Source organism: Macrotis lagotis, chromosome 4, assembly GCF_037893015.1.
Source record: "Macrotis lagotis isolate mMagLag1 chromosome 4, bilby.v1.9.chrom.fasta, whole genome shotgun sequence".
Taxonomy (NCBI): Eukaryota; Metazoa; Chordata; class Mammalia; order Peramelemorphia; family Peramelidae; genus Macrotis; species Macrotis lagotis.
Window position 1 is genome coordinate 62966392 of NC_133661.1, and position 9959 is coordinate 62976350.

Here is a 9959-nt window from a genome sequence, read left to right on the forward strand (position 1 = left end):
AAGGTCTTGCACCTTGATACAAAGAAATCAATTTCACAACTCTTTGACTGGGAAAATATGGTTATCTACCTAGAAAAAAGAAAAAAAAAACATCTTGAGATTTTAGGTAATAACATACTCAAAATGATTTAAGAACATAACATGGCAACCAAGAAAACTGCTTAATGCCTAAACTGCATTAAGGGGAGCATAACATGCCATTATGTCTTAATTAATAATATACAGGATCAGAAAGATGGTAATTTTACTCAACCCTTTTCCTGATCAAATCTCATTTGTCCAAATGTTGTTGTTAAGGTTTGGGTATCACATAGTAAAAAGGATAATAAACTGGGAAAAAGTAGTAATTAAAGCAACCAAAATAATAAAGGACCTTAAGATCCTGACATGTGATTAGCAGTTGAAGAGTCATGGAATATTTACCCTAGAGAAGAGAAGATAGAGAGGGGGCTGTGATAGCTGTCTTCAAGTGTTTGAAGAACTGTCATGTGCAAGTCGATTAGACTTGTTTTTCTTGGCCCTAAAGGACAGAATCATGAGTAATGGTTAGATGTTGCCAAGAGACTGCATTTAGCTATATATAAAGAAAAATCTTCCTATCAATTAGAATTAACCCGAAATAGAGTGACTTCCATGGATCACTTTGGCCTTCAAACAAAAACTGAGTCAGATCCCTCACAGAGAAATTTCTTATTGAACCGGGTTTCATTTAAATGATCCCATTTTTAATTTTCTTTTTAGATGTTTATTGTTCATATTTTTCAAATAAAGAGCATTTTTTAAAATAAATCTAATCTTACTCCTTTCCATCACTGAGCATGTTTACCAAATAATGTTCAATATGAATCTACATAGTTCAGGAGGATAAAAATCTCCTGATGTTAACATCTGAAAGTTCATGTTTCTTCTTGCTTTTGAAGTTCATCATTTCTTTGTCAGGAGGTGAATTCATGTTTCATCTTCATCCTTTAGAATACAATATTATTACAATTTCATTGATCAGAGTTCTAAAGTATTTCAAATTTTTTTCTTTAAAATTTGTTCCCATTTTGTAGGGTGTTCTATTTCTGTTCACTTCACTCTTTTTTTGGTTCAGTCATTTCAGTTGTGTTTGATTCTTCATGACCCCATTTGAGGTTTTCTTGGCAAAGATGCTGGAGTGGTTTCTGTTTCTTCTCTAGCTCATTTTATAGATGACATGTTGAGGCAGACGGAGTTAAGTGACTTGCCCAGGGTCACCCAGCAAGTAAAAGTCTAAGGTCAAATTGAACTCCAGTCTATCTGAGTCTAGTTCTGGTGCTCTATCCACTGCATTGCTTAGCTGCTCTTCACTTTACTCTTCCTTGATTCAAATAGTCTTTGAAATTCCTTTGGACTCTGACATACTGACATTCTTTTCTACCATACCATATTATACTGTTGAATCTCGAGGTCGGATGCCTTTTTCCAATATGGTGAGTCTATGTTTCATCCTAAGGTTTGTCACGCTCTCAGAATCGGGGGAATCTTCTTTCTTGTCCATGTACCATGGTATTCCTATGCAAGTCTTTGGAATTTTTGTTGTGGTTGCTATTGTTGTTCAGTTGTTCTATTGTGTCCAACTCCTTGTAACCTGTATGAGGTTTTCTTGACAGATACTGGAATGGTATGCCATTTCTTCTTCAAGGTCTTTGTGTGTATTTCTCTGGGAATAAAGGGATTTAGAGGCACAGCAGGAGCTGGTCACATGACCAATGAGAAGTGCTCCTATTCTGAATTGATCCCAAGTCAGTTTGTAGACTCAAAGTTCCATAAGACTTTAGAGTCTGAAGGGTCCTTCGAGGTCATCTAGTAGGTAATGGTTTGTTCTTAAGTCTCTGCTGAGCAGTGAAGTGATAAAGAAAAGAGATGATATTTGACACTCATACCACTACCATGGTCTCTGTTAAGCTGAACCAACTCAGTGAGGCATTTTGTTTTTGCTTTGCTTTTTGTTTACATTTATTCAGTTTTCAAAAAATAAATAGACTATGAAGATTTTGAGAAACTTAAAAGCACCACTATTTTCCAGGCAGCCTGGCTAATGACTTGCCTCAGATATAACCAATTAACAATCCTTAAGGATCTAGATAATGGTTGTTTCTGTGAAATGAGTGGGCATCACCTAACCCCTGGTACCTGCTGCAGGCTGAGCAGATCTTCTTTAAGTTAATGAGCCCAAATGTGAGTGAAACAATGGTCCTTCATCTCTTTCTTCCCACCAAAGAATAATATTTCTCTTTCTTCTTTTCCCAAAGGAGAAAGGGGAATCACATTAAAATGAAACATGCTATTTCCTACCTAATTGCAAGGGAAAACATATTGCGTCTTCCTTTTTTTTTTTTCCTATGCTATTGCTATATATGTCAAAAACCAATTTCTGCCCCACCTCATAAATTAATTGATACATTTCTAATTTAGATAAAAAACACATTTCAAGAGCTTGTTCCTTTGTGGGTGCTGCTGCTAAAACTAGTTTTTAAATCTGAACAGATCAGTTAATTAGCTAATTAAAAAGTTCTCTCCCTTTCACTCTTGATTTATCTGCTTTTAAATGTCAGCTTCAAATAAATAGACCATTCCTGTCTTCTCGGGCCTCAGGCTGGGACAGGTTATGCATGATGATAATAGCTTCCATTGATGTAGCACTTGAAAGCATTCATTTGATCCTCAGGATAGAACCATAAGGTATGTGTAGGTTATTATCACCTCCACTTGATGGATGAGAAGACTAAGACTCAGAGAGTTTAAGTGAGCTTCTCAAGCACACGGTTTTTATGTGGTGGAAGCAGGGCTTGAATCTAGGTCCTTTGACTTGTTCTACAAACACCATACTATACTTCATATGAGGACATGATTGTGGGAAAGCAAGAAGCAGCAAGTGCGAACAAATGAAGGAGAAGGGCCCACTGAAAACCACCTTCCAGTGTTGGTCCTTCTCCAACTTCCCCAGACCTTGCCCTCTCAGAGAGGACCACAAACACCACTGCCCTGCTGGTTTCAGGCACTTACAAGTGTAGGACCTTAGGCAAGTCACTTAACCCTGATTGTTTCACATCTGGTCTATCTCCAGTCATCCTGATTCATATCTGGATACAATTCTCTCCCCATTCCACTCCACTGTAGCATACAGACCTACAAAGAGGCTACTAGAGCACCACTCAGAAACAGGAGGCCTGTATTCTGGCCTTAATAAACCACTAAGCATTTTTTTTCCCTAACCTATAAAATGGGAAAATACCTTTTCTTCTTACCACTCCTTCCAAGTTTACAAAATGAAAATAGAATCATAAAATATAACTTTTAGAAAGGCTCTCAGAGTTTATCTAAGCCAATTCTTAATTTTTCAGAAGAAAAAACTGAAGCCCAGAGATGGGTCTTTCCCAAGATCACATTTACAGCAAATTAATAGAAAGACTACAACTAGAACTTCCAACTCTCAGGATACAAAACTTTTAACTATATTATGAGAATAAAAAAGTACATCAATGGACTTAAATGACTTGTTCATTAAATGACAAGTTCATCATCATTGCTAGCATTTCTATAGAGCCTACTCTGTGTCACATAAGCACTGCCATAGCTGATTCACAAGTATAATTTAATTGTATCTTCATAACAACCCTGGGGGGTAGACACCTTAATTATTCCCAATTTATAATTGAAAAAACTGAGGCAAATAGAGGTTAAGTGACTTGCTTAAAGTCATATAGCTAATAAGACTCTGAGACTGATTTGAACTCCGGTCTTCTTAACTCTAGACTCAGTGCTGTATTTGTTGTGCCACCCAGTTTGCTCCATTCCAATTTCTATACAAAGTACTCTCTTGATTATGCTACACTGACAAATGACAGAATTGGCATAAAATACTGTAAAAACAATAAAATGCAGTCAAATTCATGGAATTATTAATACAATTTCCTCCAAAAACAATTATCTCCAACCTCAAAATCCAATACTTGGCCCCAACATTTTCTCAAGCTGTTGTTTAAAGCAATCTATACTTATTGCCTCCACTTCTCCATGTCTCACACTTCTTTGTAGTCTGACTTTTGACTCCATCATTCAGTTGAAAAATCTTTCTTCAAAGGTACCAATGTTCTCTTAACTGCTAAATCCATTGATTATATTTCCCATTCCTCTTTCACTTTATTGCATTCTTCCTAAGCCATGGTACCTACAACATTCCCCAGGTATATATCTTACCATGTCACTATTGCCTCAAGGATAAAATAAAAATGCCAGAGCTTTAAATTCCAGGATGAGGAATTATACCTTATCAAAGAGACAAGAGGGAACCATCCAATATTTTTGAGCCAGTGAGTGATATTCAAATTCCTGAGGAATTTTCCTCAATCTGATACTGGCTATATGAAGAAGAGACTGCTCTGAGTGCTAAGTGAAAAATTGCTTTAATGGGCAGGATGCATTAGGGGATTCACTGATTAATTTGAAGAGTTCCCCCCATCAAATTGATGAGATTTTAGAATATGGGACCATCATTTGGGGACTATTGAAAGCTACATATTAACAGGGATGTGAGCATGAATTTTCAGGCTCCACCCCTGTTCTTACAGAAAGATGGCAATATTTATTCTTCTTTATATAAAGGAAGGATAGCTCCTCCATGGAGAGCTTCCACTCAGTCAAGAATCTGGAAGTAGAAAGAAGAGATACCAAGTAGTGACCATAATGAAACCTAAGGCTGCAAATGGTTATAAGGCCAACAGAGCATTATTTAGAAGAAAACAGCAAGAAACAGATAACTAGATAGTACAGTGTATATGGTACTGGACTTGGAGCCAGAAAGATTCATCTTCATGAGTTCAAATCTGGCCTCAGTTACTTAGTAGTTGGGTGACCTTGGGTACGTCACCTAACCCTATTTGCTTCCTTTTCCTCATTTGTAAAATGAACTAGAAAAGGAAATGATATACTACTCCAACACCTTTGTCCAGAAAAATCCCAGTGTTGTCCAGAGTCAGAGAATGACTGAATATTGTTTAAAGAATCACTTTGAGGGGGCGGAGCCAAGATGGCGACATGAAGGGATCGAGTCTTAGGAGCTCTCTGATAAAAACTCATAAACTAAGGACTCTAACTAAACTTTCGAGAGACAGAACCCACAAAGGGACCCAGTGAGGCAGTTCTCCTACTCAAGGTAACCTGGAAAAGAGCAGAGGGGCGGCCCGCCAGAGGGGTGGCCCGCCAGAGCCAAAGAACTTCAGCCTCGCAGAGGCAGCCCCAGAGCGCTGGGAGCCTCAGCGCACAGCAGCGGGGGAGTCTCCTGAGCTGCACCCCGGGGAGCACTGGCACAAAGTGGGGGAACAGCAGGGGACCTCTGCCAGAGCAAGCACTTGGAGCCCAGCCCTCAGGGCACACAGCCAGCAGCCTGGTCTTTCTGCAGCCTAGACCCAGAAACAGAAGCAGGTGGAGCCAGTAAGCAGGAGCCCCCAGAGCATGAGCCCATTGAGCTGAGGGAGGGGAGTGAAGACAGACTGCAGAGCTCTGTCCTCTGCCCCTGGAACAGGACTCTGGAGCTCTGACCACATTCAGATCCTGATCACAGTCTAGACCCCCCCATAGAACAGCAGCCCCCCCCACCTCAGCCCCGTGGCAGAGGGGGGTCACTTGTGGTCATTCACAGACCAGGAAGGAGGACAGAACCTCACACACTGAGACCCTTGTGGGAGTGTCCCAAAATTTCAGGAAGCACCCCCAAAAAACAGGCTTAGGCTGGGAAAATGAACAAAGAAACAAGAGGAAGACCATTGAGAAATATTTTGCAAATGAGCCCAAGAAGGATCAAAATACTCAGTCTGAAGATGAGGAAGCACAAGCTCCTGCATCTAAAGATGCCAAGAAAAACAGAAATTGGGCTCAGGCTATGATAAAGCTCAAAAAGACTTTGAAAATCAAATGAGGGAGTTAGAAGAAAAACTGGGAAAAGAAAGGAGAGAGATGCAGGAAAAACATGAAAATGAAGTCAGCAGCTTAGTCAAGGAAATCCAAAAAAATGCTGAAGAAAATAGCATGCTAAAAAATAGCTTAGGTCAAATGGATAAAACAGTTCAAAAAGTTATTGAGGAGAAGAATGCTTTAAAAAGCAAAATTGGCCAGATGGAAAAAGAGATAAGAAAACTCTCTGAGGAGAATAAATCCTTCAGACAAAGAATAGAATTCAGGGAGATTGATGAATTTACCAGAAATCAGGAATCAATACTTCAAAACCAAAAAATTGAAAAATTAGAAGAAAATGTGAAATATCTCATTGAAAAAACAACTGATATGGAAAACAGACTTAGGAAAGATAATTTGAAAATTATTGGAATACCTGAAAGTCATGATCAGGAAAAGAGCCTTGACATCATTTTCAAGGAATTACTACAGAAAATTGCCCTGATATTCTAGAAGCAGAGGGCAAAATAGAAATGGAGAGAATCCACCGATCCCCCAAGAAAGAGATCCCAAAAAACCAACTCCCAGGATTATTATAGACAAGTTCCAGAACTCCCAAGTCAAAGAGAAAATATTACAAGCACCCAGAAGGACACAGTTCAAATATCGTGGAGCTGCAGTCAGGATCACACAGGACTTAGCAGCAGCTACATTGGAAGCTTGTAGGGCTTAGAATACAATATACCGGAAGGCAAAAGAGCTTAGAATGCAGCCAAGAATGAACTACCCAGCAAGGCTGAATGTCCTCTTCCAGGGAAAAAGATGGACTTTCAATGAACCAGGAGAATTTCAAAGGTTCCTTTTGGAATGGCCAGAGCTGAACAGAAGGTTTGATCTTCAGATACAGGACGCAGGTGAAGCATGGAGATTGGAGGAGAGGGGGGAAATATGAGGGACTTAATGAGGATGAACTTCATGTATAGAAAAATGATACTGATAATATTCATATGAACCACCTCAGTTAATAGAGCAGGTAGAGGGAGCTTTTATAGTTGAAGCACAGGAGAAGGCTGAATTCGAAGATAAAATATGGTACAAAAATGGAGTCAATAAGAAAAAAAGGGAAATGGAATGGGAGAAAGAAAAGGGAGAGGGGGAATAGTCCAAGCTATTTCACATAATAAGATTTTTTTTTATTACAATGAGCTATTGCAATGATATGGAAGGGGGGAGGCAAGGGGGAATGAGGGAACCTTTGCTCTCATCGGAGATGGCTAGGAGAGGAAACAGCAAATATACTCAATGGGGTATAGACATCTGGAGTAAGAAGGAGGGGGGGAAGCAGGGGGAAGGGGTGGGGATGTGAATAAAGGAGGAGAGGATGGACCATGGGGGAACCGTGGTCAGATATAACACATTTTCTTTTTTTACTTCTTGCAAGGGGCTGGGATTGGATGGCCTGCCCAGGACCATGGGGACAGGTGGATTCTGGGCCTAAAGGGTGGTATGGGGGCTCAGGTCTTCTTGGCCCCAAGACCAGGGATCTGTCTGCTGCACCACTCAGCAACCCTACAGCAGAGTTAGAGTGAAAGGAGAGAGAAAATATAGTACAGGGTAGTGGAGAAATAAGAAAGGAGGGAGTTGAGATCAGCAATGGCAACATTGGAAAAATATGGAAGTAACTTTTGTGATGGACTTATCATAAAGAATGTGATCCACTCACAACAGAGTTGATGGTGTTGGAACAAAGACTGAAACACATTTTTTGTTATTATTATTTGGGGGAGGGTGCAGGGCAAGTGGGGCTGGGTGGCCTGCCTGGGGCCACATAGCAGGGTGATCATTGGGTGTCTGGGGCCGGATTCGGACCCAGGTGCTCCTGGCTCAAGGGCCAATGCTCTGTCTGCCACCCATCCACCCCTACTATTATTACTATTTTCTTTTATTTTGGGTCTTTTTTTTTCTTCTTTTTGGTTTTTGCAGGGCAGTGGGGATCGGGTGGCTTGAATGTCACATGGCTGGGTGATTATTGTGTTTACGAGGCTGGATATGGGCTCGGGTGCTCGTGGCTCCAGGGCTGGTGCTTCGTCCATTGCACCACCTGGCCATACCTATAATTATTACTATTATTTTTTTTTAATTTTAATTTTTTTCTCCTCCCTTTACTTTTTTGCCCAAGCAAGTCTATCTATATTCATGGGGGGAGGGGTATTTTGTTTACTTGTAAACAAGTATATTTTATTAATGTAAAGAAAACCATTTGTACAAAATGAGAATAAAAAATAAATTAAAAAAAGAATCACTTTGAGTACATAATTTATTTTGTCTATTATAAATACCCAAATGAATTATGAGACATATTAAGAAAGACTTTATCTGGATCCAGAGAGGTGATGCCATGACAAGCATATGAATTAGATTTGAGAGGGGGGGGCCTGTGGTAAATCACCAATCTCATTTTCTCCTCCAAAGTCAGGTGGGGCCAGTGGCCAGATATAGAGCAGGATGATTGGAGATGGTCCTGGATGCTAGGCAATCAGGGTTAAGTGACTTATCCAAGGTCACACAACTAGTAAGTTTCAAGTGTCTGAGGCTAGATTTGAACTCCTGTCCTCCTGATTCCAAGGTCAGTACTCTATTCATTGTGCCACCTAACTGCCTATAGATACATTCATAATACATACATACATACATACATAAGTTTATACCCTCATATATTGTGTCTATTGGTAACCATCTAGGAGAGGGAAGGGGAGGAAAAAAAAGAAAAAAAAATACATGATAATTTTGTTGTGTACTTGAAAGAAATAATACGCTGTGCATAGTAGATTTGTAGTAGATTTATGCATAATCATTTTTAATAATTAAAAATAATATTTTTAAAAAATCTAAGAAAAATAGCAACAAGAAGAAGGAAGTAGGTCCTATGGAAAAAAAAATCAATTATATCACCAGAAGAAATCAGTGATGACTCTGGGATATTGGAAACCCAAATTGCCTCTTTATGTGTTTGGCATACTCACATGTCTACCCTTTCATCCATGTTCTCAGATATCTTTAGTAGTTCCTTGCTCCTACTTTAAAAGCTGTTAGTGCCATCAGTCTCTTCAAATTATTATGTATATCCTTCCTACTGAGTTAACTGTATAATTATAATGCCCCTATAGAATGCAAACTCATTAAAAGCAGAGACAGTTTCCCTTCTTATTTTTGCAATGATAATGCTTTGTATATAATAGGCAAATAATAAATGTTTAATCACCAAATTGAATTTCTCCTTTAAATGAAAACTGTGATTTCACTGGTGTAGGAAATGCTGGTGAGGAAACATCCTCTACCAAAACAGACCAGGATCACTTTGACAACTTCTGGAGTGTTGCTTGGGGGCATAGAGATGCTGTGTTATTTTACTAAAGTTTAATCAGAGGAAAGTGCTGAAATCAAATCTTTCTGTCCATAAAGTTGACTTTCTATCCCCTATATCATACTCTCTTTTGTTATGACCAGGATTATGCAATAATAATCACTGTCCTTAAATTATTTCCCTTTTTGGGAGATACCCATTTTGGGGTTCAGATATTTATAGATTTAGTCTCATTCTTTGGATTTATTTTTTCATGAATTTGCATGTCATCCTTGTGCAGGAGCCATGCTAATCTTCCCTGTATCATTCTAATTTTAATATATGTGCTGCAGAAGCCAGAGCCATTCTTTGGATTTAAAGAGGCTTTTTAACAGAAATTGGACTGATTCCAGTGGTGCTTGGCCATCATACTTTCTCACCTAGCTTTGCAATCTTTGCTTTTATTTTCTGCGCAGTCTAACCTCAAATCTCAGTTAGGAACTGCAACTCTCCATGCATGCAACCAGTTTGAGAGAAATAAAACATGCATTCAGGGGTGGCTAGGTGGTGCAGTGAATAGAGACCTGGCCCTGGAGTCAGGAGCACCTGAGTTCAAATCCGACCTCAGACACTTAATAATTACCTAGCTGTGTGGGCTTGGGCAAGCCACTTAACCCCCATTGCCTTGCCAAAAACCTAA

General features: G+C 39.4%; 1 non-coding gene across 1 annotated transcript; it reads right to left on the minus strand.

The window, feature by feature from the left end:
• Nucleotides 1-9515: 9515 nt before the first annotated feature.
• On the minus strand, nucleotides 9516-9618 carry LOC141523131 (U6 spliceosomal RNA). The gene has a single exon (XR_012478342.1). It is a non-coding gene; the product is annotated as a U6 spliceosomal RNA (small nuclear RNA).
• Between the last annotated feature and the right edge of the window lie 341 nt (nucleotides 9619-9959).